Raw genomic sequence first — 24,542 nt, 5'->3', positions numbered from 1 at the left:
GTGTTAATTGTAGTATATTCAATCGATGATATCATTTGCTATTCTTTATGACACCATGAGATTTTTGTGATATTATTTTGCGAGGCTATATCTCTGACATAAATTTCAAACCAAAACATTTCACCAGATATCAACTTTAAACCGAGAGGATTTTTTCGGCAACTATTCCCAGTCCTTTTGCACCACTTCGGATCACCTGGTTGTAGTCATTCCGCGCATATAATGAAAGTCAATGAGATCATTCTCAAGAGAGACCACCAAGAGCTTTAAAGTTTGCAGATTGATAAATTATTTTGATAATATTTTGTTATCAATTCCGTCTATGAAGGAGATGAAAATAACTTGTATTTAGGTCGACCAATACTTGGAATGATAAGGCGTTATTTTGTGAATGAAAATTGCAATATGAGAACTATTTGCCTTGCGGCAGGGATCCAATATTCGACCTTTCGATTCTGGTGTATGTCCATTCTAACAATTGTGCACGCATGGAGTTCCCAAATTTAGGACAAATTTTGACACAGCTGTTTTAAGGCAATGTGGGAGTACACGACATGCAAAATATATTATCTGTACCTGACCATAAAATGGTGTGTTATCAGTGATAAATGACTCGTCATCCTCTTGGGAGATTATTTATTGCTATTTAAGCAAGTGTATCATCTGATTTTGTTGCCAGATTCAAGATCGAAAATATTGACGCGATTATATGTACTTTAATGGTTAAAACATGGGTACGACGACTGTTAAATTATAAGAACATGAGGTTCACATGATGATACCTTAAATAGTCAAACGAGTTGATTCGTGGTGAAGCCCAACGTGAAATTACTGTCATCGCTATTTATATATTGGTAATCTGTGAATGCTTGCCAAGATCCAAAGGGCGTAAAGTATGTCTGGTTTGTACAAAAAGAGACCGCTTTGGGAACACATAAAAGCTACTAAAAAGCTTCGAAGAAATATATAGTACTGATCGAGATACATCAGAACACCATTCTGAGAATATTGCTTGAATACAAGAACAGGCGAACATATAAATAAATGTAAATGACAGTTAAAATCTTTCTGCAGTTATAATTATAATTGCAGTAAGAACAGCATATATATTAAAACAAGTATTAGCCTAAATCGCGATAAATAGATAAAAATTTTGAGCAATATTGCGTCGAGTTACTAGTTAATAATGTTCCTTGGGTATGTCCCAAATGACGTCACAAACGTTGTTTATTCATAGTTTCTCAGCTAACGTGTTTTCCATGTGCTTCCTGATGGATGATTTTTATCAATTTTCTAAAACCGGTTACGTGCAAAGCGGCAAATGGTCGAGTTGAGGGTGGAATTGGTTTATTCAGAAGGAAAAATGTCCAGTTGCCCAGCTCAGTCAGGGAATATAGTTGGGCTATTCAATTGCTTGCATGGGCTATCCTAATTGAAAGGGTAAAAGTTCGGATATATTATCCGACCTGACGCCGTATCTTGAATTCGCATACTGAATAAATGCAACATCGTCGACGTGCTTTTTTCCAACAGACTTTTGCCCTTAGTTCTCCCACGGTAACGATAACAAACATGAAAAATTCATGAAATCCATTTTTGTCCTATATCGCTGATTCGTTAATTGAAAAATCTTTTGCTTTTTAACGAGGGTATTTATTTTCTTATCAAGATGTCTGAATGACATTAAACGAAGCAGCCGAGCATTTAAGGTAAATGAGCTATAAAGCCAACGTTAATGACCACGCAATATCTGCAACAATACTGTAGCGTTGCGTGTGAGATACACGATAATTGCCATTGGGTTGATATTGCAAAATACCAAAGGTAAATAACATGGAGGAATATCTGCAAACAACAGGCAAATACGAATGTTCAAAAGGACCAGTTTCGCCAACTAAATGGACTAAGCCTAAGTGATTTGCAATGTTGCGCTACCACAAGCCCTGTTTCTGGCGATTAAAACCGTCAGTTGGAACGTTTTTAGCAGCATGTTTGGCCTGTCTTTTATTAACTAGTATAAAAATTCACGATGCTGTGGATCTGTGTAAATATGAAACACTACGATGTTTGCATTGATAATCCAAGCTTTTAGCACGTCAATATCCCTTAAGGTATTAAGGAATTATTGTATTATTTCAGGCTTTCAGCCTTGATACAGATACATTTGTCAAATTGACCGACATTAAAAATCTACATATAATTTTTAGTGCATTCGCATGATTATATCTGGAAATAAAATACCTAATAGACATGTAGCTGACTTCTTGTCCTTCTCATTAAACAACTGAGCGATTTTTTTAATGATGCAGTTCTATAGGAATTTTGATATATTATAAAACAGTCTATAAGCGAAACTGCATGAACAGGCATCATTGAAAAATTTGCTCCGAGATGAGTGTGGAATGATCGATCAATATACCGTTTTGTTAAGCGTTCAATCAACGCTCTTCACAAGGCTGAGAGATCAGTTTTCAAAAATATCAGATACCGAAATGCCTTGTACACTAGATCTGCCAGGAATAATAATAAATTTCATTCGTACTCGGAAAGTCGTACTCCTGAAAGTGAGTCAAAATTCAATTTCGTCTTCTTTGCCAAGCAGTTGCCAACTTGCCATGCTGAGATTTTTCAACTTATATAAGCCAAGTAATAGAAACCGTCAAATTTCACTCACAGTAAGTCAATAATAACGTGCTCACCACAAAAATCCTATACATAGCACATCTGCGGTCACAAACTGACAACCTCATTTAGCGGTAGCTTAAACACTGATTTGCGAAAACGAAGTCTTGTTATGAGAATTGACATCTAGTATAAGGTTAAGAAATGAAAACTTTCTCTATACTCATAGCGATCTAGAGCGTTATAGGTATTTATTTGTACTTTTTTTAAAATACCGATCTGATTCGAAAAATATTGATTTCGTTATCAGAATTTAACAAGATCTTTCTCAGTTCCAGGCGATGACCTCTCATGACCCCCAATGTACATAAGGAAACAAGCTAATGTATTGACTTTAAAATTTACCTAAAATTTGTTGTAAAAACTGTCTTAAAACAACAGAAGAGGCAAAAAGACATTGTGACAGATGTCTGCATTCAAGGAAATAATGGAAAATCCGGTTTTTGTGAGCCCGTGAGACCGGAATAACTGCTAGACACTGATGGGAAATTTGATTGGGAAACTATGTTAAGTCGACCATTACTGTAGCCCAAGGTTAATTGCGTTAAATCTATCTGTGTGGCTAAATGGTGCATTAGATATTTCGACCGCAAACGAGGTGAAACCGACATTGCAAAATGAATGCAAGTTGCGTTTGGCAGTACTGACCACCTATAGTGATAAAACCTACGTATAATTGGCACAAATCTTTTCCAATTTTCTGAATAAACGAGGATATTCTTACAAGTGTCTGGTAATTGTTGGAGTGGGCTCACGACGGATATTCTGGTAGCGAGATTAAGAAACAAACACCAGTATATTGACGTCATATGCAATCGAGCTTTCACGAGTTAATAAATTGTAAGAAAGTTAACCGCATACAAATAATTTAGGTTGAATAGGGGTAAGTTCAAAAATATCTGCACGATTGAACACTGACGCACATAATAATAAGGTAATGAAGCGCAAAATAGCATGATGGTATGGACCGATTGTAGTTTGCTACCGTTGCAAGCTAGGAACATTTCTGTAAAATTCACCAATATGGTGATGCGATTACCTGTCTATCACTATTAAGTTCGGCACATACCTCCTATAAGCGAGTTATCCTTTCCTTCCCACCAATTTCTCGTGGGGTTGAACTCCTACAGCCTCGTGAATCGGAATAAGACACGACAATCAAGATCTTCTTGTTTTGAACACTAATCTCGAGCCACCCACGTACAGGCTGCAAAGAAACAAAGGCAGCGTAATTAAGTCATCAGGGTTGGGTTTACAAGACCGGGGAGACGCACACGACAACACGATATGGTTACAAACGCCGTCATTGAGTGGGCGTTTCGTATTTTATGAGTTCAATCACGACATGTATTGTGTGGATTATGTTTAATTATCGCAAAGTAAACGTTGGCCATGTTTGCACATTTCTACTACATGTTAAAAGGTTAAGGATTAATGAGGTGGGAGTCCCTGGAGGAATGGGTAAATGAACGACATTGGAATGTCAATGATTACTACCGTTCTCAGTGCAAAACCTGCAACAATGTTTCACTGAATATACTGCATATATTACAAACGAGAGAGTAGTTTAGTTCGCGATAATGAAAAATATGGCCGCTCTCGATTTACCTACAGTGCATTGCGGTCGGAGGAGATTGTTAAAAACAACAGATCAATTTCCCTTGAAATGATTATGTAAGACGCCGCAATGGATCGTAGGAATATCGAAATGCTGTGACACTGGAGCGATAAGAGATCGCACCAGGGCTCTGGCACTAGGGGACATCTATGGGTAAAGAGTGTAAATTGGTACGTAGTATAGTTTTGAAACCTAGTATATCTGTATATATGGATGGGAGGATATCTGGTTTAATTTCCATTCTTGCTTCAATAGTGCATATTTAAGCCTAATGCTAAACATTTTTCTTGCACATATCCTGAGAGAGTTTATACAAAGAGATAGTTGTTTCAACTCAAATATACGCATTAGTCACGTCATTCGCTGACGTCATAGTTTAAATTCCACAAATTGCAAGGATGATATACTAAACCTAACGTCGATTTTGGTTTCCATATTGCACCCACGAGAATGCGAGAAGCTTCAAATGCTCAAATATTGCTAAGAGCACTGAGGACTCACAATTGTGAGAAAATGAATGATGCTAGATTATATTGTGTTCGCTATGCACATATCCACTTATACGTGGGAGCCAGAAAAATCGAAATATCAGCAGTAGAATTGGCTTGCGGAAAAATCATAGAAGCCGGAATAATCCTCACGACCGGGCAATATAATAAAAAATAGCAAATTTAATCATTCCAAACAACAAAATTCAGCCTAGTGTGGAAAACAAGCTTTGTGCTAGAATATTGATATTGTATGTAGTGGTAAGTTAAGTGTTAAGTGTTGAGTTATAGCTATAATACGTATTAATTCCAACCCAGAAATCTCGTTCTTTTCAGCCGGTTTGCCATAAAAAGTTATGCTCATCAACATCGTTTAATTGGGTTTACCAGGAGTGGATGGTTTAGGGGTCGGTTACTTGACTGATAAACTAGCGCCAAGTTTGGATAATCAGGAACTTCTTTTTTATAAGAGAATAAACTTTATTCCTCTCATAATCAGTCAAAAGTTATAATCCCTATTGTTTTGACCCCCATGCAAAACTTTTAGTGGACTTAAGTTGACCAACCCTATTTCAAAACCCAAATAGTTAATGATTTCAATATAGTCTGTCTGACCTGTACTTATGACGGGTTTGTAATTGTTAGCGACTTAAACATTCTATTTAACACCGGATACATCTACATGTTCGAGACTATTCTCTCTATTAAAAGGCACAGTCAAGGTCACTAAATCACTTTAAAAATTTCCCTTAATGTACTTATAAATACAAAAAATAACAGGAGTCACGCTAATCATTCTAGCAAAACATGCTACTCTACTGATCAGCTTATTCAAACGGGGCTCTTAGGAAGACCAGCAAAGTAAATGATTGGATTTCGAATGTGATGGAACAAGAAAACCCTGGAATTACCGTGAAGCAGAGATTCTTCTTTATTGCACAAAAAGAACGCACGCGTTAGTTCTCCCAGGTTATAGTTTATTCGAAGGAAGCGAAGTAACTATTCCATGCTTCAATAAAAATATATCCACAGACCACAGTTGCGCTTCACGTCGTGTTGAACTGTTTTTGAAAAGCAGTTTGCGGTGTTTCCTCACTTTTAAATGTAGACTTTGGCACAAGTCTTCTGCGGTTGGCTAACTCATCAAAGAAAATCAATCAAACTTCCCACACGCATCCTGGTTAGCCCGGATGGTGGATACTTGGTGTTAAGATTTCAACACTTCTTGCGAAAAAAAAATAAAAAAGCGACTGAGACGAAATTCCAGCTGAATTAATCCAAAATGTTGTGTTATCTTCTTAATGATATAGACACCTTCACGGAAAATTACATGAATCAAGGTTATAATCATGAGCCTCATTCTATTATTCTATTTCTATTCTTAGCTTGTATAGCTGAAGGGTCCGACATTCGCCCCCGCGTAAAACGCCAGATATTCCTTATTGTTTATTTGTTGTTGTTTTTATTTTATTTGATTTTAACATCTTTTGCGCATTTAAAGAACAACAACGCGGAAACACATAATTATGGGCGCAGCGGCCGCAGCCCTCTCGGTAATGAGCTGAATTAATAATGGCCTAGCTATAGTTCATGAGAGTGCAGCTTAAATGAAAATCAGGCAAAATCAGTTTTCAAACCCGGTTAACAGAGCCCACTGCCCAGGAAAACTTTCTTAAACCGATTTAATATGACAACATAATTTAAAGTCCCCGCGTGTGAAATTTGCGAGAAATTTGTTGCGGGAAATTCATTTAGACAAACAGAAATCGAATACAAATGTGAGACTAAACACCGAGTGGTAATGCCATGAAAATACAGAATTTTTTGAGCCACCTTGTAACTGCAATGTGTGTGAATTATTAACTATATATCTATATTTTAATACATTATGCCGGATGCTGTATAAACGCAGCCAAATTTGAGAATACAGATCTTGTTTAGGTTGTTGAAGGGGAATCAAATTAATAACTTGTTAATCCGGAGTCGCACGTTGTTCCTCTAAGAATAATATCGGGTTTCAGATCTCAAAGATACAGTAAATTCAAGAATTCCACTATGATTATCCGTGATCAAAATCATGGTCAACCTGCATGTGGTTATCAAATTGAGAAACGGCATGTTGGGAATAATTTTAATTATCCGCTTTAGTCTGCATGGTGTTTCTGGGGGCAACATTTTAGAATTGGGAGGTTCATGATCGTTCATCTTTAGATCTTGTCAAAATTTTTGCCGTCCTGTAACACGTGATGAAAATTAATGGTAATTCTCGTCCGCTGCAAAACAGCTGGACGTGTGGCGGTTCTTTGCGCGCACGTACTTGCACCAGTGTCGGCATAATGCTTACCTCAGCTGTGTAACCACAATGGTTTGGCTGTTAGTCCAGAGAATATGATGAAAACCAGAGATCAGGAAATTCTGCTATATTGCCTCATTAACACCTGAGATGCCACCACAAACGATATTGGAGGGAGTCAATCTGGAATGGAAAATGTCACCATGAATATGTGCAGAAAAAAAATAATTTAAGACCTGTCAGTTTACAAGCCAGATTAAGGAAATTCCGAAATTCGTCTTCACCTGACTGACCTGAGTACCTGCGATCTTTCAGAGTTTTTTAAAATTTTGAATCAAGTATATAGACTTTGTATGCACATCAATTCCAGAGCGATATAAGTAAGTAGTGATAGATGAATTCTGTTTATTGAATGATCACATTACTTGCACGCGGCGTTGCAGCTTCAGAGGAATGAGAGAATCCCCATTTCAAAACCGGAAAACCAAACCCGAGCCTTGCGCTACTTTGAAAAGGTCTTTGCGCAGTTGCGCTGCTGGAGTTCTTTGTGGGGCTAAGTTTGCGTAGGGCGCACAAATTGTTCGTCAACGTTGCTCACAGATCGGGTCGCGCCCAAAATCAACTGCTTAAGTGCGAGAGTTATTGCGATAGTGAAAGTTCTGTGTTATACCAGGTATACGAGGCAGAATACTGTCATATATACTTGTAGCCAGGACTAGCTCTGTGACAAGGTGAAAGTTATCAGTGGAATATAGAAAACCTCAAGACAATAAACAGTTTAATTAAGTTATAAAGATTGAACGGCAATCAAACTAAAATAGAAGCACATTTAAAAAACGGATAAATCATGCTGCTGTATTCACGATTAGTATAAATTGTTTAACCCACAAACCTCCTATACAGAGAAGCCAAGCAGTCCAATAGAACTAGGACGCCAGCCCTGGTTCAACGTAGCTCAGATGCAGTATTCGTGTAAGTTGTATACATATATATGCATGGCACTTTATTTATGTCGGAAAAATCAAATACATGCGCAGTTAGCTACTATAAATACCTAGGACGCCAGCCCTGGTTCAACGTAGCTCAGATGCAGTATTCGTGTAAGTTGTATACATATATATGCATGGCACTTTATTTATGTCGGAAAAATCAAATACATGCACAGTTAGCTACTATAAATACCATATAATCAACGCGTTGATTTATAAACACAACATACATGGAAGAGAACGGAAGAGCAAAAATTAATAAACGTCAATATCTTTAAGCTGATGGCTTGTCCATCATAGTAAAATACTTTAAGCTGAAACAATCACGAAAGCCATGTTGAGAGAAGGCCATCATTTTTCCTTTAGCCTTTCATTCTTGAAGGCCAAAAAGGCCGCTTTTAAAGATTTATCAGCAATGTACTTGTCCATTCGACAGCCTTAGGAATTAGCGATAAGTTTGCATTCGTAATTAGCAATTTTTAGAACTCGTAAGCACAGCTCTTAATAAAGTGTCCGCCTGAAGGCAACTGCGTCAACTGCGCGCTAGTTTATTTATTATTTGAATACATCCGCAAAATGAATTAGCCTGAATTCTTGAGTCTGCCGATGCTAGGTTGTGTCAGCGCTGGGGTGAAATACATCAGATGGTTGCTGTTTAACTTTTTCAACTAAGTGGCTTTCTTCCTTCCCCCCCCCGCGCGCGTCAAATTGCGCATCTTGAAACAACAAGAATAGTTAGACTTCCCTTTCAAGGAGATTATAAATAAAGCTCGAACCTTGTATTACCGACCACCAAACAACACTCGCAGGAAATGAAGAATGGATACGACAATCAAAACAGCATGGAGGCTTTCATTTGAATAAATTCTTTTTCCTTTCCATAGTGCTTTTTAAAATACGATGCGAAAGTCGGTTTTAAACATAGGTAAGTTACGCAAACAAATATAGAAATAATAGCCGTAATTTTCACCAAAAATTTACATGTTTCTTTGACCTGGGATATTGTATTTCCTCAATTACTATTTTACGAGGCAATTTGCCAGGAGAGACTCCTAGATGTCTAGGACTGGGTAGGTGACAGACTAACAGTATGTCACATTGTCACATACCTCTTCAAAGAACATAGCTACTACAGTTTATGCATTTTTTATATATTTGTCGTTTTGATTGTTCCTACTCAGAATATTCATCTCTGGTCGCAATTCCAAATCCACTCCGTTTTTGCTACACTCCGCACTCTGCAGGCAAAATCAAATCAAAAACTAGTCCTATCTTAATGCGCTGTGATTTATGATACAACTAATGTAACCAATTTGTTTTTCTCCACTTACATTGCCTTAACACAACGAGTGCAATAAACATCAGTTTTACGAAAATATTGATATAAGCGTCGCAAGTGAATATTCTCCACGAGAGTTTTGGCAAGTACTTTGAGGTGGCTGTATAATCATCGTATAGGATCGTCAGGCATGCAGTGGGAGTTGTTGGTATTCCTAGAGTAACTTATCAGACATCACATGATCGTATTATTTCGTATTAAAACTAGTTGAATAAAAATATTATACTAAACACTGCGTTGAGTATATAGACATAGTACGTGTAACAAGAATCCGCCTTGGTATAATCAAGTGGTATGCAAGAGCGGGCTATATCCAACTCAGCTTGGTAAATTAAACTTTAACCAAAGGTAAGTTTATACTGCAGTGAAACAGCGATTGGTCTGTTTAAGCTGACATGCGTTTAGAAGAAGATTCTTTGTTTTAACGACCAATCCATTCTGCCAACATAGAGAAAACGAAGTATATAATAGCCTAGTAAGGCACTGCATGTTGCACTAATTGAGAAAAAACTTTTTTAGCGAAGGGCGGGTTGTACCGTGATGTGCTGCCGCATGGACCTAGATACAGAACACCATGGCCATCTCAAGATTCTTATGCAACTATGAATACCGAAATATGTTGTAGCACGGGGAACGTTTTTTTCATCGACCCGCACGATGATGTCCGAACATGGAGCTTTTTCGAAAACGGGTTATTTACCTACGCGGCATTTTTTCTCTCCTGTTGCTTTCATGACAGATTTCTTGACAGTACTTGGAATGCCATAATTCAAAACTTTGTATTTGGTATTAATCGGTAATATATAAATACAACAAAAGCGAGTTCTGAAATAATTTGAGATTTCAACAATGACACCTCAATATTTCATCGCCCTCGTGTAATTGAAATAGGTCATTTCCGTAAAGGTATCTTGGGATGAAGCTTGATTGATTGCTTCTTGTCAAAAAGGAGCTTCTTATTAGAGAAAGAAAAGAGGGTTATGGAGGTTAGTGGCTAAATGGAGAACATACGATGTTTTGTAAGCATGATGCAGAAATTTGCTTAAATGCATTTGAAAAATGGAAGATGTGGTCTAATCACTAACCGACCTGCAAAATAGAAAGTTTAATGAGCCTGCGGTCAGTATATGCTATCGTAAGCCATTAAATTTATGTAAGTACAAATATTATGTTGTGTATTAAATTTACGTAAGTATAGCATAGTGTCTTCGTAGAAGTAACCACTCTTTCATGGCCTGTTGTCTGCTGTATTGTATCTTATCTGTAATTTATTGCTTTTATTCTTCCAAACAATTATATATCCCACAGATTCAACAGTCAAGTATATACTTGAAAGAATGTTCCACCGTTATCAGCGGATATTGTCAACACATCATCTTTGTGCAGCTTACAGGTTGACTTATCTTTTATATAAAATAATGTGTCAACATATTGTTTTGATGGCAACATGAAATCCACTCCCTATGGTGATCGCAAAGAAAACAAATTGTGTGCATCTGTTTTATTGCACAATGAAAAGGAATGAAGTCGACGAAATGTGGTTGTAAAATCCATCAACCAGTTGAGGTAAATTCATTGCAATATCGCTCTTAGTGCTGGTGGGTTTTAAAGTAAACAATTTCATGGTTGTAATCCTGAAGAATTGCAAGCAATGTTTGGTATTTTTACGATAACATCATGCGCAACATAGCTTCAATTTTGAAAACTAGATTACACATGATTTTTTAAATGATTCTTCCTTTAAATATAATAAAAATCCACTACGACACGTTACCATGCCAAAGTCAGTGAGGACGCCATGGGCCACCTTACTAATATATTTCATTTTGTCCCAATATGGATCGCTCATTCAGTTACAACAAAAGGAAACCGTGGGACTCAGCAAAAGATTACCTGTGAAGAAGATTAGAGACATCGCGAAGCACGTTATGATAAGGAAATGGATGAAATTGCATTGGTGATTAAGCTCTGGCATGTGTAAACGAGCTCGTTGGAATATCATACTGCAAGATAACCTCTGGCTTTTTTTGCGAATTTAATAAATATTTTAAAAATGTTTACATAGGTAATTGCATATTAACAAAAAAAAGGCCATATTGTTGTCTGTTGATAAGTTGAAACGCGTCAAAAAGCACGGTCGTATGCAAGATGAAAATCAGAATTACAGATACCTAACAAGATTAGATATGATATATTGACAGAATTTTTTACGCTTCGAACACTTGCCATTCTCTATGGTTATCTGCAAGGTGGAGTTGGCGCAGTCGCTAGTGCCATGCTGGTTACTTTGATGAATGGAGGAATTCCACAATAACGACAACCAGTAAACTAGCAGCAATTTCACCCATTCCTCAACCAAAAAGCACATGCGATTCTCCAGTTTTCTGTCTCCGAAACGGTGGTAATTAACTAGTTATTACTGGACTTCAGGAAAGAACAGTTCAAAACCAATAGAGTTATCACGTCGAGTGACCAACACATCTTTGTGTTTTAACTCCTCCTACTCACTTTTCTTTGCTCGTGTTTTTTGTGTAGTGCTTGTGTTGCAATAGAATATGGATTTTATTCGTCTCAGTTACGACTCGATGCGTACATTACTTGTCGTTCTATGCTAACTACATTACAATGTATAACAAAAGTGGAGCTAATTTGTTACAAATGTATACGAACTATGCGCAAGCACTAGATAAGCTCATTAGGTAATGGAGTTATGCGTCAACACTGCAAGCCCGCGGTGAAAGCTAAGTGATAAACACAAATAAACACATACTTACGCTGCGACAACTTATATCAAAGTGCGTAATATTGATACACAAATGGTAATTAAATTTTGGGGACATGTAATATCCACGTATGCTCTGAATTTTGGGATTAGGCTAAGGATCTTTGGTAGGGATGCTCTTCACAATCATTTGCATTCCATTTTATTGACACTGAAGAACAAAGTTGTGACTTAGCGCCATTACTTGATGAATGTACTTGATTGAGAAGCTTCAATTGTTGGTGGCCATTACGAATGTGTTAAATGAGGCACTTAATTGGTGCAAGGGACTGACGCACGACCGCAGAGAAGGAAATTTAAAAAAATACACTTTTTAACTAATGCCATCACATGCATGATAACTTTATTGGGGAGTATATACTTCCATTCTTAAACATGCATGGTTTCAGCTTGAGATAACCGAACTCAACACTAACCAATATTGTTATATCGAAGGAAATCAGACACAATTACAGTGGTCGACTGTAGTTAAAAGTTATTTTTGAGAATTCTACAACAAACCGATATGTGACCTTGTGAACGGATTAAAACTACTTAAGTCGCCAGCATTAAAAATTCGCATGCCTTATTTTCCGTACAATCTGCGTAATATACTTACTAAAACACGTAATATAATATAGTGAGCCACCTATAGCCGCTTGCCCCCGTGAATAAAAACATAGCATTCTTTTCCAAGTCCTTTTCGCGGTTCGACGTAATTTTCCTATAGCGTGGCACTGAACCTGCATGGGAGCTGTTGAGATTTCACATCCCGCATTTAAAAACGGATGGTTGCGACAATTCTGTCAAGTGTGCGGCACCTCCGACTCGCAAATAATACAAGCATCGCTAGGCTAGATCAAAATCTCGTTTTAATTAAATTTATCACGTTGAAGATGAGTCAGTATTTGCTTTTACGTGCAATTACTACAATATGTATAAGACATCTCGCAAAAACTAGCATAATAAAAATATATTGATGTACTATATGGAATGTGTAATTGTTTGAAAATACGTCGTTCGTACCAGTAAATGCTTTTGGAAAGATTTTCAGTGAAAAAAAACACTGGCGGTAAGGACAACCTTCGCTTCAAATAACACAAAGGATATTTGACAAAGATGAAGGGAATGGAAACACATATAGGGCTGTTCGGTTGTGACATGACATCAGTAAACGTAACGTCTACGGAAACATTGCAAAAATCACTCGAAAGCACGTGGAGCAAAAGGGAAACAGCACTAGATTCGATCCTAGTATAACTACAAATAGGGAATGAACATATAAGGCAAACCTTAAACCATATTTGTCGAAAGAATTCGCTCCAGTGCAGCGCAGAAGTAACAGCGATTTATATTTTGCCGCATGGGGGCGTGTCATTATTTGTACATTAAGCTAATCTTTCTAAAGCTTTGTCCTAAAATTGGCTTAAAACATCATACAATGCACAAATGCTGCTAAAAACCCAATAGATTAAAAGACGGGATACTATACTTTAGGAAAATACAGTGATGACAGCTTACCTCGAAACCGCTGCTGCTATAGGGACGTGCCTTTCGGAAGACGCCGACTGGGGCAAACAACGTTGGCTTTTATATGGCAACTTGTATTGTGCCTTAGTGTGCTTTGTGTGCTCCTTACTGCACAGCTGGGATCTTGCTTTCTCAATAATATGGGAACAAAAGCTTGTTGCAAAAACATTATATACTCAAGCACGACCTTCCTTTCACCTTTACAGACGCGTATCACAAAAGAGGCTTGCGTTTGTTTTATCTGTGATCTTTTTTGATATCCGGACATAGGAGCCGCATCATGTTTAAAGCTGACAGCGTTGTGTCAAAAGTGGTTATCAAAAAATGAAATATCGAACTGTCGTGATTTCACCCTGCACTTCCAAGACGGAAAAATTTGCCGTTTTCAAACGATAGTGATAGGAGGTTAAAATAGCCGCCACGTTTACCTCCTGACAGACACCGCTAGTCCATGAACATCACGTTTACGATAGTTTTCAGCTAATTCAGACGCAAACTCCAACTCCGCACGTTTCAGATATCGTTTTCACATTTTTTTTAACGAATATCTTTTAACAATTGCATGCGTGGCGATACGAAAGATCAATGTTCGTCGCCTCGTCGGAAGGAACTTTCTCTCTTTCGTCACATCTCAAATGGAGTTTTTGGCGTTAAATTAATCTAATTAACTCTGACATTGCGTTTGGTGAGTGCTTCAGGATCGAGGAACTTGTCTAACTCCTTGTTTCGACCAGATCATGATGTGATCAGATCGTTTCCTTCCGTATTTAGATCTTTCTTATGTTGAAATTTACCCTGCGGATAGGATGCAGAATTCCCAAATTGCTGAGCTTAAGTAAAAAATACTATTGTCCGGCTTGATGATTTAACCCGGACGGATCAGCGTGCAAAGATTTCCCGCGCATTACGGCGTCCGTCAATTTAATAAGATATCCGTTACCTCACGTTACGATCCGTCACAAACACCGCGGGAAAATGTAGGGATGTTTACTATCAACGGTACCGGGAATGCAGACTTTGAATTTCAACATGTTTGTTATATCTTAAAACACCCTGATGGTTAGGCGATGTTGAAAGTTTGTCACAGTCATGAAACAGCTTCTGTTGTATATCCACACATATTTAACAGTTCTGGTGACCACGTCACCAAAAGGTGAAAAAAAATTGAAAAAAAAAATCCGATCAACACGATGAGATAGAGGAATACCGTGCAAGCAAAAGATATCTTCAACTCTTAATTAAGCTCTTGATTGCTTTGATGGCATTCTTAAATGTTATATGTTGGGGTCTCATATTTATTATAAGAATTCGTTCCCCGTTATAGCTACGATATTGAACGATCGCTACAACAACGGTGCACTTGAAGCGTTCAGAAAAGTTCAGCGTCTTGAACTCAACTGAACTTGGTAAAGTCAAAAGAGATCTAATAAAGAGCGAATCAAACTATAGAGGGATCAGACAGGATAATTTTAAATAAATTAACTTTGCAGGAGCCTTAATTTTCCACTCCAAGCACATGCATACTTCAACATTCGCCTTGTAATCAGATAAGTTCAAGCACTACACCAGCCCAGCATTGCTGTGCCACGAATAATGACATATACCTAATAATGTCTTTTGTATTTCACCGATCGTATTTTGCATGTGTTGAGAGATAACCAGCCAAATGCCTCATTATCATATCAAACTATCGTAGACATTTTCAATTCAAGGCGATGGTATAGAAAAAGGCTATGAAATGTCCCTATCTTGATTATAGAAGTCACAACGAAAGAAAACTTTTTACGATGCAGCTTTCCCAATGGCCACTGATACACTAGGAGCCTATGATAAATATAGCTGAGAAACAAATTTCCCACAAACTGTTATTGTGCAACACTGAATCTATTTGCTCATTTGTCTTTACTGTTACACCAAAGTTACGACTGCAAGCATGGGGTCTGAACAAAAAATGAAAAACTAATAACCCAATTTGGGCGGTTCAGCTTATCGATAGGGGTCTATAAGCTCCTTTGGGGTGAACAATAAAACCTTCTGGAGATAATAGAATCTACGTTCCTGATGGATTTTAACATAAAAGTTATGGTTGTGCTGGAATTGAGAACGCGCCAAATTACATGGAATTCAATTTCCTGTGATACACTGAGAAATTTGTCAAAGAAATTTTTTTTGCCGGACTTTGTGATTTAAAAGTGGACGGGCAAAATGTAACCTCTATCAAATAAACGACAGACAAAACTTCTTCTGAAAAGGTCTTCTGTTATACAGGAGCTATAAAAAACGCTGTCTCGCTGTTATAGATTTGTTATAACTAATATGTTTTAGAGCATATATATTAGGCTATATGATTTTTAATTACCATTTAGTACATGGATTTCTTAATTGAGTTTTTCAATGACGATATATATGGCGATCATATCGTGCACTGTATCAATGCATATTATCAATGCTTCTTTTTCTCGAGTTTTCATTTATATTTGATTAACTTTCATTTACATTATAATGAAGCCCTCAGGCTGGTGATTACAGCGGACCAAACATGCACGCGATACTGAAATGGAAAATCCTAAGCTTTGCGTATAAAAGGCACCGCATCTACTGAATAATATTCTTTATGCATCTAAATGTGCCAGACTGTGATAATCAATTCAGAAAATCCTGTTATCTCCTACGAGAAAAGCTATTCAGCTCTTATACGTCATGTAATCAGATTTTCTGGTGTTTTATTTTCCATGTCATGGTTATAAAGGGGTTAATAGACAGTAATGAGTAAATATACTTAAAACAGAGTTATAAAATAGAGTTATATATGCATGAATCGCATTTTTTTCAGTCGTAAATTCTTGCATAAATGCCTAATAATCAATCTACTTATTCAACCCTGCCCAAGACACTTGACAGAAAAAATAGTCAAGGAGTCAATTGACATGCATTCACAGAAATAACAGGAATACCAGAGCGGCTCTAGTACAAACTATAAACCAATAATTGCGGAACCATTCTCATCAAATGCGTGAAAAAGAGATTAGCTGGAAAAACATAGCAAGCGCCGTAAACAAAATTGAGAAGAGAACCCCTCCCCGCCCCCGTTTCCTCGAAAAAATGCGGTTAAATGTGTTTAATTTGAATTTTGGTACGTTTCAACTAAAAAATTAATGCTTTTGTTATCGAGGAAACCTTTTGAGCAAATTAAGCCATGATTTGCATAACGTGCGCGCAGCTAATGCTAACATGTTCACTAACTTCACTTGTGTTGTTCACTTTTCAAAAATTATACAATATCAACTAACATTTTGTCACCCAAATCACGCTTCATGCATCAGCCAAAGTTTTGGCCTTGTGTACTGCATAGGTTATATTAGTTTGGCAAACTCTAACTTCGTGCTAGCACGCACACGTCGCCTTCCAGGCCGTCTAACATTTTTGGCACGTAACTGATCCAACTTTCATCACTGGGAAACGGAGTGACGTCATTAGCCGCAAATTACGTAATAATTTATCTCACTGCATGCGAGTGTGCAATTGTTTAATGATTGAGACTCTCTAGTCTCTCAAACTAATTTGTCACAAAAATGGAGACAAATTGAGAAATCCTTTGGGGAGATACGAGTTTGGATGAAATATATGATCATAAATGAATAGTTATCACAAGTGTAAGGTAATGTAACGGGTAATTTAGACATATGAACGTGCAGACGAACATGAATAACTGATTTTTTAACGAGTGGATACAGCGATAGAGTGTCATAAATGGCAGCGTACCATTGGAAGTTCCTATTAGATGCCATCAGCTATACATAATCAACTTCAACCGACAATAATTTAAATTCACACAGGAATTCGTATGTCTATTAGCTGCACTGTCACTCTCTCCATTGTGAATCAATTCACATGATTGTTTCCTGACCTAAGTTGCTGTTTTTTAATCAGAAATGACTGGAATAAAACTATTTAATTCACAACTGAGAAGAGGTGCGCCTTTGCGCCCGCTTTGTTTCTTACCGAGAGACTCCGCAAGGTACATCCTGCGATTTTGAGCGCGCTTTTCAAAATTCATTCGGGACGGAGATCGATATATAGCTAGAGTCGAAGCCGAGGCGTCGTGGGTGTTTATGGCACAGGCAGATCGCTCCTGGCGTAATTCTATCGTGCACGAAACATAACCTTTTTTGGGTACGTACATGTTCACTTTATTGCCATGCAATACTATCCAGGCATGCACTATGTATTTCAAAGCACTTGCATAAAGTATTTCTACTATGCGTGCAAAGTAAACAGTGCTAAATGATGAACGAAATGACGTAATAACAGCATTATGCATTAACACTCATTTCCGAAACAAATCATAAGATCGAGATTTAATACTTGCATCTTGCAAACAGCAAAGACACGTTTTCATATATTCTGGTAGAAATTGATTTTGTAGATTGCAACCTTTGATGATTACCAACAGATTTATCGTGTCGTCAATGTTGACCCTGTTCTATTAACAAGCAAATTTTAACCTCGCGTATAAATTTACCCGGTAAAATATGTCACGCTAAATTTGCGTGCCAACCGTACCACTATAGCCGAACTCAAACTTTCCATTTTAGCACAAAATTACAAAAAGTCAACTTTTTTGGATTTTCTATGAAAAACGTGCGGTATAAATCAGAAAGTACTCGCAATTTTCTCTGAATAACTGTTTTACTACGCAATAATTAGCAATCTGATACTTTTGACCTCGACAATTTTTTTACGTTAACTGTGCCTATAAAATTGCTTGCCGGTTCAACTCCAACTATCGAATGAACAAAAATGACAATACACGAAACATCATTGCTGAAATTTACAACGAAAATTCCGACTGGAAGGCCGCTGTTGGTTTGAAGGTAAACACAAAAATCCAAAACGAACAAAGTGAAGTAATTACTAATACCCGAAGTGATGTGATGTCTATTGGGGATTCGCCGGTAATACAAGCTCGTATAAGCGCGCAGATTTTAGTGGCACGAGCGAGCAATCACAGAATTTATCCCACATTGCGTAGTCCGTAGGATCCAGCGTTCATCAAAAAACAGTCGCGTTAGTATTTTATTGCAATCCCCCCCAAATCACTTTTAATATGCTGCCAACACCCTTCGAGCAAAGCCACGATTTGCATAATATGCGCGCAATATAAATATTCTCCCAAACAGCTAATTATTTAATTACTAGAATATTTCAAAATCAAACCTTGTTTGAAGGACCAAAGGTTCTTAACAGGTTCACGTAAAATGACGATCTTGTGTACTCCAGAGTTCTCTAGCGCAGATAATGAATGTCCTCGCGGTCGCTCTCACTTATAGTCTGTCGGAGAATATTTTTGCTCATCAGTACTTAAACGCTGAAAGGAAACGGAAAATATGAGTTAATCCCATTAGATAAAACGAGATACTAATTGACTTGGTTTAATAACAACCTCATTAAGTGGCTGAAGGATTACACTGAATATATAACACGATAAGCACAAGCGACGATTTCAGTAATATAGTAATGTTGAACAGTAGACTCAGTTTTATCAGTCAGTAGTTTAATGCTGACGATCGATTTCAATACATTACTTCAAACAGGCTCGTTATATCTACTGTCCACCTTAAGTGTTGTAGCAAATGATCAGAACTGATATTATTATCAGTAGGTATTATTTTTGAGATAATCACAACTGTGGGATACTAATTAATACTATTATTAATAAGGTACTATCTATATAATATTGGATGAATTTCAATACCGAATATGCTTATCAAATGGCGCTTTTTTGTTTATTCTGTCGCTAATTTTCAAGGGGCAAAAGAATGAGAAAAACGCACATTTTAGATATCAAGAGACCTATACACTACAGTTCGACCTGTGTTGTCGGTAAATTTTTGGTAAGACTCGCATATACATGTGCGTCGTGAAAGGTATTGGGTCACAAAATTCCGTAACACAACCGGCTAGCTCATTTTAATTCATGGACAGGCTGGGATTAATGCTTTGTTGAAGAAAATGCTGTACTAATTGTGTCCCACTTTCCGTTGCAAGCTCTCTAGCGACGAACTGTTCTCACAGGATGGTTGTCATGCTGAGAATGGAGTCAAAGTTATTCAAAGTAACATTGCTGATGGTTGTATACTGACAATATTTTGTCCATATGCACTACAATGCATGACTACATGCTAGTCCTACAAAGTAGAACTGCACTTGAGATTAGATTGAGCCGGGCGCGTTAACACAGAAAACGGCCGGTTTAAATTGAGTAAAGTCATAGCTATTTTCAGGATCTATGGTCATAATTTCTTCCTTTCTAAAGCATTTAGACGTTGAGCCGGTGTACTTGTAGAGCATCACTTGTGCCGTTTCCGTTGGCGCAATCGCGTTAAATGGACCACTTTACAGTATTAGGTCAAAAGACCTTTCTGCAGGTTCATTAAAGGTTTCTGATTTGAACTGATAGATGGTTATATTTTGTTTAAACGCGGCCAAAAACGTGAGTGCAACATGTCATAACTTGTAGTTCATATACCCGCCCGGTCCCAAATTAATTTTTGTTATTCGGGCGAACAAATTTTGCTGAAATATATAAGAAAATAATTTTAAGCTCAATTACATCGTTTGTGTCCAAACATAGAAATGACGAAATGCAAAGACCACCAATGCTTTTTCATGCATGCACGGAAACCGGTTTACTTGGTAAACCTTTCCAATATTAAGTGATTCGTTAGTTTATACCGTAATGCCTGGGCTTTATAGTGAGAAACTTTCAATGCAGTGGGGATGGTAAGGGGATATCCAAATAATTCCCAATAATCAACATATACCACTGATAAACCAAAAACCACGGGTGTCTCAACAAAAATTTGAAAATTATTGTATTACAAAATTTAACCAGAAAGTCATGTTACAAAATAAAATCCCGAAATTTGCCTCGAACAAACAGCATAGAAATCCGGTTGGTCGACAAAAATTGTATATTGCGTCCGGCTTATAATTACGATTTAGCACAAGGTCTAGGTACATAATAGTCATTGAAAAGTAATTCATTGAACATAAATGCACATATAGGTCGTTAAGTATGCTATAATTAAGCTGATGGAAATAGCTATATAGGGCAATGGCGCGTATATTATACTTTGGCAAATCAGTCGAAATTCTTCGGTAGTTTCGTAGCTGCGACCACCGTGTGAGGCAAGCCAGCAAGCATTAGTTAATATAATGTTATTACACAGCGCACCGTCATTGCAAATAGCTACGCAATATAATCGCTAAGTAAATAAATAAATAAATAAATAAAGTGTTTGTGTTATAATTAGATGCTTTATACTGCATACATCATGCATGTGCATATGCAATGAGGTTGCTCCTTGCATTAAACCCTTCATCCTGGAAGCACTATATTTAATCAGATTATATAAAAGTCTCCATCAGGCCACCGTTCTTAGAGACAATGTAATAAGCTTTAAACTTCTCTGCCCATGGCATGAAGATTTTGCGGGCTCAGCGTTCATAGTTTAGCCATAGTTTGCGAAAAACAAACTATCTTGAATGTTTGATAAGGAGAGCTACAACGAATGAACCGCAGCCCTGGGCCTACACAGTACACAATGCATGTGGATTGTAGATTACACCTCTTTTCTAAACTAATCGGAAGCTATTACATATAGTCAGATAGTAACCGTTTATAACTGCATACAAAGAATTACACCCCCTAGAGCTTAACAAACCACTCCACTTACTCAAATATCAAGTATACAAAATGATCAATCCTGAATTCCTAATACTCTGTTTGAAATAATTATCAGCAGTTTGTAAATGAAACATCTGGAAACCTGTCACTACCTAATGCAATAAATCTTAACTATAGATTACTGAACAATCTCTTGCATTATGTTTACTGCTTTCCAGCTTTGATATATATATATAGATCAGAATGCTTGAAAGCATTATCCCTATCATAGCGGAGAGCAGTAAACACACTGCACCCTCCAGACACATTTACCATGCGAAGTCGGGGGCTCATATGCATACTGAATGGGATATGCCATGGGCATACAGGTTTGGTTCGAAAATATAGGCATATTTGGGGCTGCAGTCATTCGTAGAAACAATGTTGCGGTCATCTGTAGGCGTGGTCATATGCTTTATTCATTATACACATTTTGCTTTGTTATAAAGAATAATTAGCAATTATTGAATGAGGTTGAACATGATATGAAGAATTATCAAGCCGAAGTTTGTCATTATCAACCGAAGCCTGGGGTTGATAATGACAAACTGAGACTTGATAATTCTTCACATCATGTGAAAACCGAATTCAATAAATGTTTTATTATTTATTTAAAAGAACGAACATGTATTCCTCAAAGTTGCCGAACCTTTCACTTGAGGAAGCCATTGTGTTGATGTCTTCGCCATTCGTGTGACGTCAAACGTAGGATACGACTATTTATCACACTAAAAAAAGTCGTATCACACGTTATGACGTCACACGTTGGATATGACGATTTCACACATGGCTATTAGCCAATCACAGACTGTGAATTCTTTTGAATAAATTATAATCAATATTATGCAATATTATGTGAGATGCTTTCAAACAGGTCCATAAGACCTTGCGATGGAAGCTTATCATATTTCTCAAGGCCTATTGAAAAATCACATGCGTCATGATAAGCGTTTAGGAAATTCAACAACAGCATAGGAACACTTGACCCTGCACCTTTTCTATGCGGCTCATAGTCGATTAACGAAAAACCCAGTGTCTCAATCCAATAGCGCTAATCGATGAATTCGATAGGATTATTGAATGTTTGATGTTTCTATTTGTTTGTTTAGGCTTTGCTAAAATAATATTTTCCTTGCACATCAACACATGCATAAAACGCCTGGACCGTTTTATACTAAAAAATTCAGTGAGTATATCTATTTTGTATTTGCTAATGGCACTCTTTTTTTCGTTGTAGTTGGGACGTCGCATTTAACTCGTATTATTCTTATCAAAAATATCAGCGTTTAACAGTCACTCTTGAAGAAAGAGTTATCAACTTCGCATGATCAGCAAAAATGCGAAATAGGGTTCGATGAGGTGCTTTCTTTAGATACGGATCTCTAGATTGGTACCTGAACGCGAGCTTTGTTTTACGATGTATGTATCGAGGCCGTTTTGACAACGGAAGCAACGCCATTTCTTACACGCCTTTACGAAGTTGCCGTCCTGTTTGCGTAAGCTCTCTAATTTCTTCAAGACGGTGCAGCCAAGAGGATTATTGTGAAGTTGGAGTGAAGGTTATTTTAGCCTTAGAAGACTTTAGATAATCAAATGCAGTATTGATATGTTTTTCAGGATTGCGCAAATTAAGTATTTCCGATGGGAAAAAAAAGCTGAGTTGTAATGAAGCTATACAGACAAAAAAAGTGAATAATGCAAAAAAACCTATATATATAAGTCTTCTACACGACCAAACAGAATGCGAGTTGCTCGTATTTAATAAAAGCTGTTATTAAGTTCATCGGATTAAGTATATTAATGTAAAATATAATGTGCCTAAGTTTTTACTGATAGTAGGGAATGAAAAGTCATTCACATTTAAACATCTGTCTATATATACCGTGTTTTTTGTCGACCTTCCTCGTTTCATGGAGTTCCAACTTCCAACTTTCTTTGGTTGGTATACTCTCGCGCTTTATATTATTTGTAAATGAACAGCAGTTCAGTGTGAAACATTCAGCCAAATACTGCATGAGAAAGGGAGCCAATGCAACCTTATCTTGCCGGCTTACAATTTAAATTTCTGATGACACTCAATTTTCCATGCACTTATATAACATCGCTGCTTAGCCATCACGAACATTTTTGGCCCTAATTACAAAGCGGTATTATAACTTCTCAGTTAGCACTTTCACACAGCCTAAATCCGGACTTTTAAACCAATATGAAACCATTTATAAACCGATTTCAAATGTGTTATGGCGCGAAAACGGGAAAGGAGGAGGTGATTTTTCACACATGATATGATTGTCTTAACTTTTACGCGAAAAAATTTAGCGGCTCTGAGTCTCTGACTGATCAATGTACTGTTTAATTAAAATCCATAGTGGCTAAAAAGGGTTATTAATAAGTAGAGTTAAACAATTTTAAAAGGTCAGTACACACAGAAGTAAACGTCTTCTAATGATGGCTGTATTGATAAGTAGAAACAGAAGAATATTGAGATAAAAAAGCAAATTTCTCAAAATTACGAAGCTTCCTATGGTCATATAGTTTTTCTTGGCCAGCATGTAAAATTGCTCATGTTAGTGTAGTTAAATTGCTCATGTTAGTAGTTAATAGTAGAGGTTTTATTATGGCATTTAATTCATTTGTGCTATATAAATTATCATGGTTAATTAAACCAAGTATAACAAACCCTCTCGATGTAATTACGTGCACGATCGAGTGCGATTTTGCCAGAAACTAGCCTTGCTTTATTAGTAAAAGTGCATGGATGCATGTAGCTTTTTCAGTGCCAATAAGTGCTATACTGGGAAAGGTCTAAAAAAGTTTTTGGAAGGTAATAAAAGAATTGCTGTATTCATTGCAAGCAGCTTATGTGTAGCTTATCACACCACAAAAGTTATTCAGTATTCAATCTGCACTTTGCATGGGGTAGCTTTCGATGCTTTAACTGATCCGAGATTTACCCACAGAGAGCATATGTATATACGTGTGATTGTTTCCAATACCACTCCAGTTTGAATTGCAGTATATATCATGAACACATAATCATCGTGGAAATTTATCTTGCACTTGATAAAATTGAATTACAATTTTCTAAGGCTGATTTTTTTGCATCGCTCTCT

General features: G+C 37.1%; 1 protein-coding gene across 2 annotated transcripts in view; it reads right to left on the bottom strand.

The window, feature by feature from the left end:
- Positions 1-24,542, bottom strand: part of LOC114530600 (A disintegrin and metalloproteinase with thrombospondin motifs 9-like) — a 57,505-nt gene that overhangs the window by 29,521 nt on the left and 3,442 nt on the right. The window contains exons 2-4 of one of the 2 annotated variants that reach the window (XM_028552186.1): positions 18,918-19,068; positions 7,133-7,264; positions 3,752-3,889 (exon numbers count right to left, since the gene is read on the bottom strand). The gene's annotated coding sequence lies outside the window, so the exon portion shown is untranslated. Of the gene's footprint in view, positions 1-3,751; positions 3,890-7,132; positions 7,265-8,846; positions 8,884-18,917; positions 19,069-24,542 lie in introns of those variants that run through there. The other variant, XM_028552187.1, reaches the window with a different exon arrangement.

This window comes from Dendronephthya gigantea, unplaced genomic scaffold, assembly GCF_004324835.1.
Source record: "Dendronephthya gigantea isolate DGI-Jeju-01 unplaced genomic scaffold, DenGig_1.0 000064F, whole genome shotgun sequence".
NCBI classification, from domain to species: Eukaryota; Metazoa; Cnidaria; class Anthozoa; order Malacalcyonacea; family Nephtheidae; genus Dendronephthya; species Dendronephthya gigantea.
The sequence above is the reverse complement of the archived record's forward strand: the minus strand, read 5'-3'. Positions and strand labels throughout refer to the sequence as shown.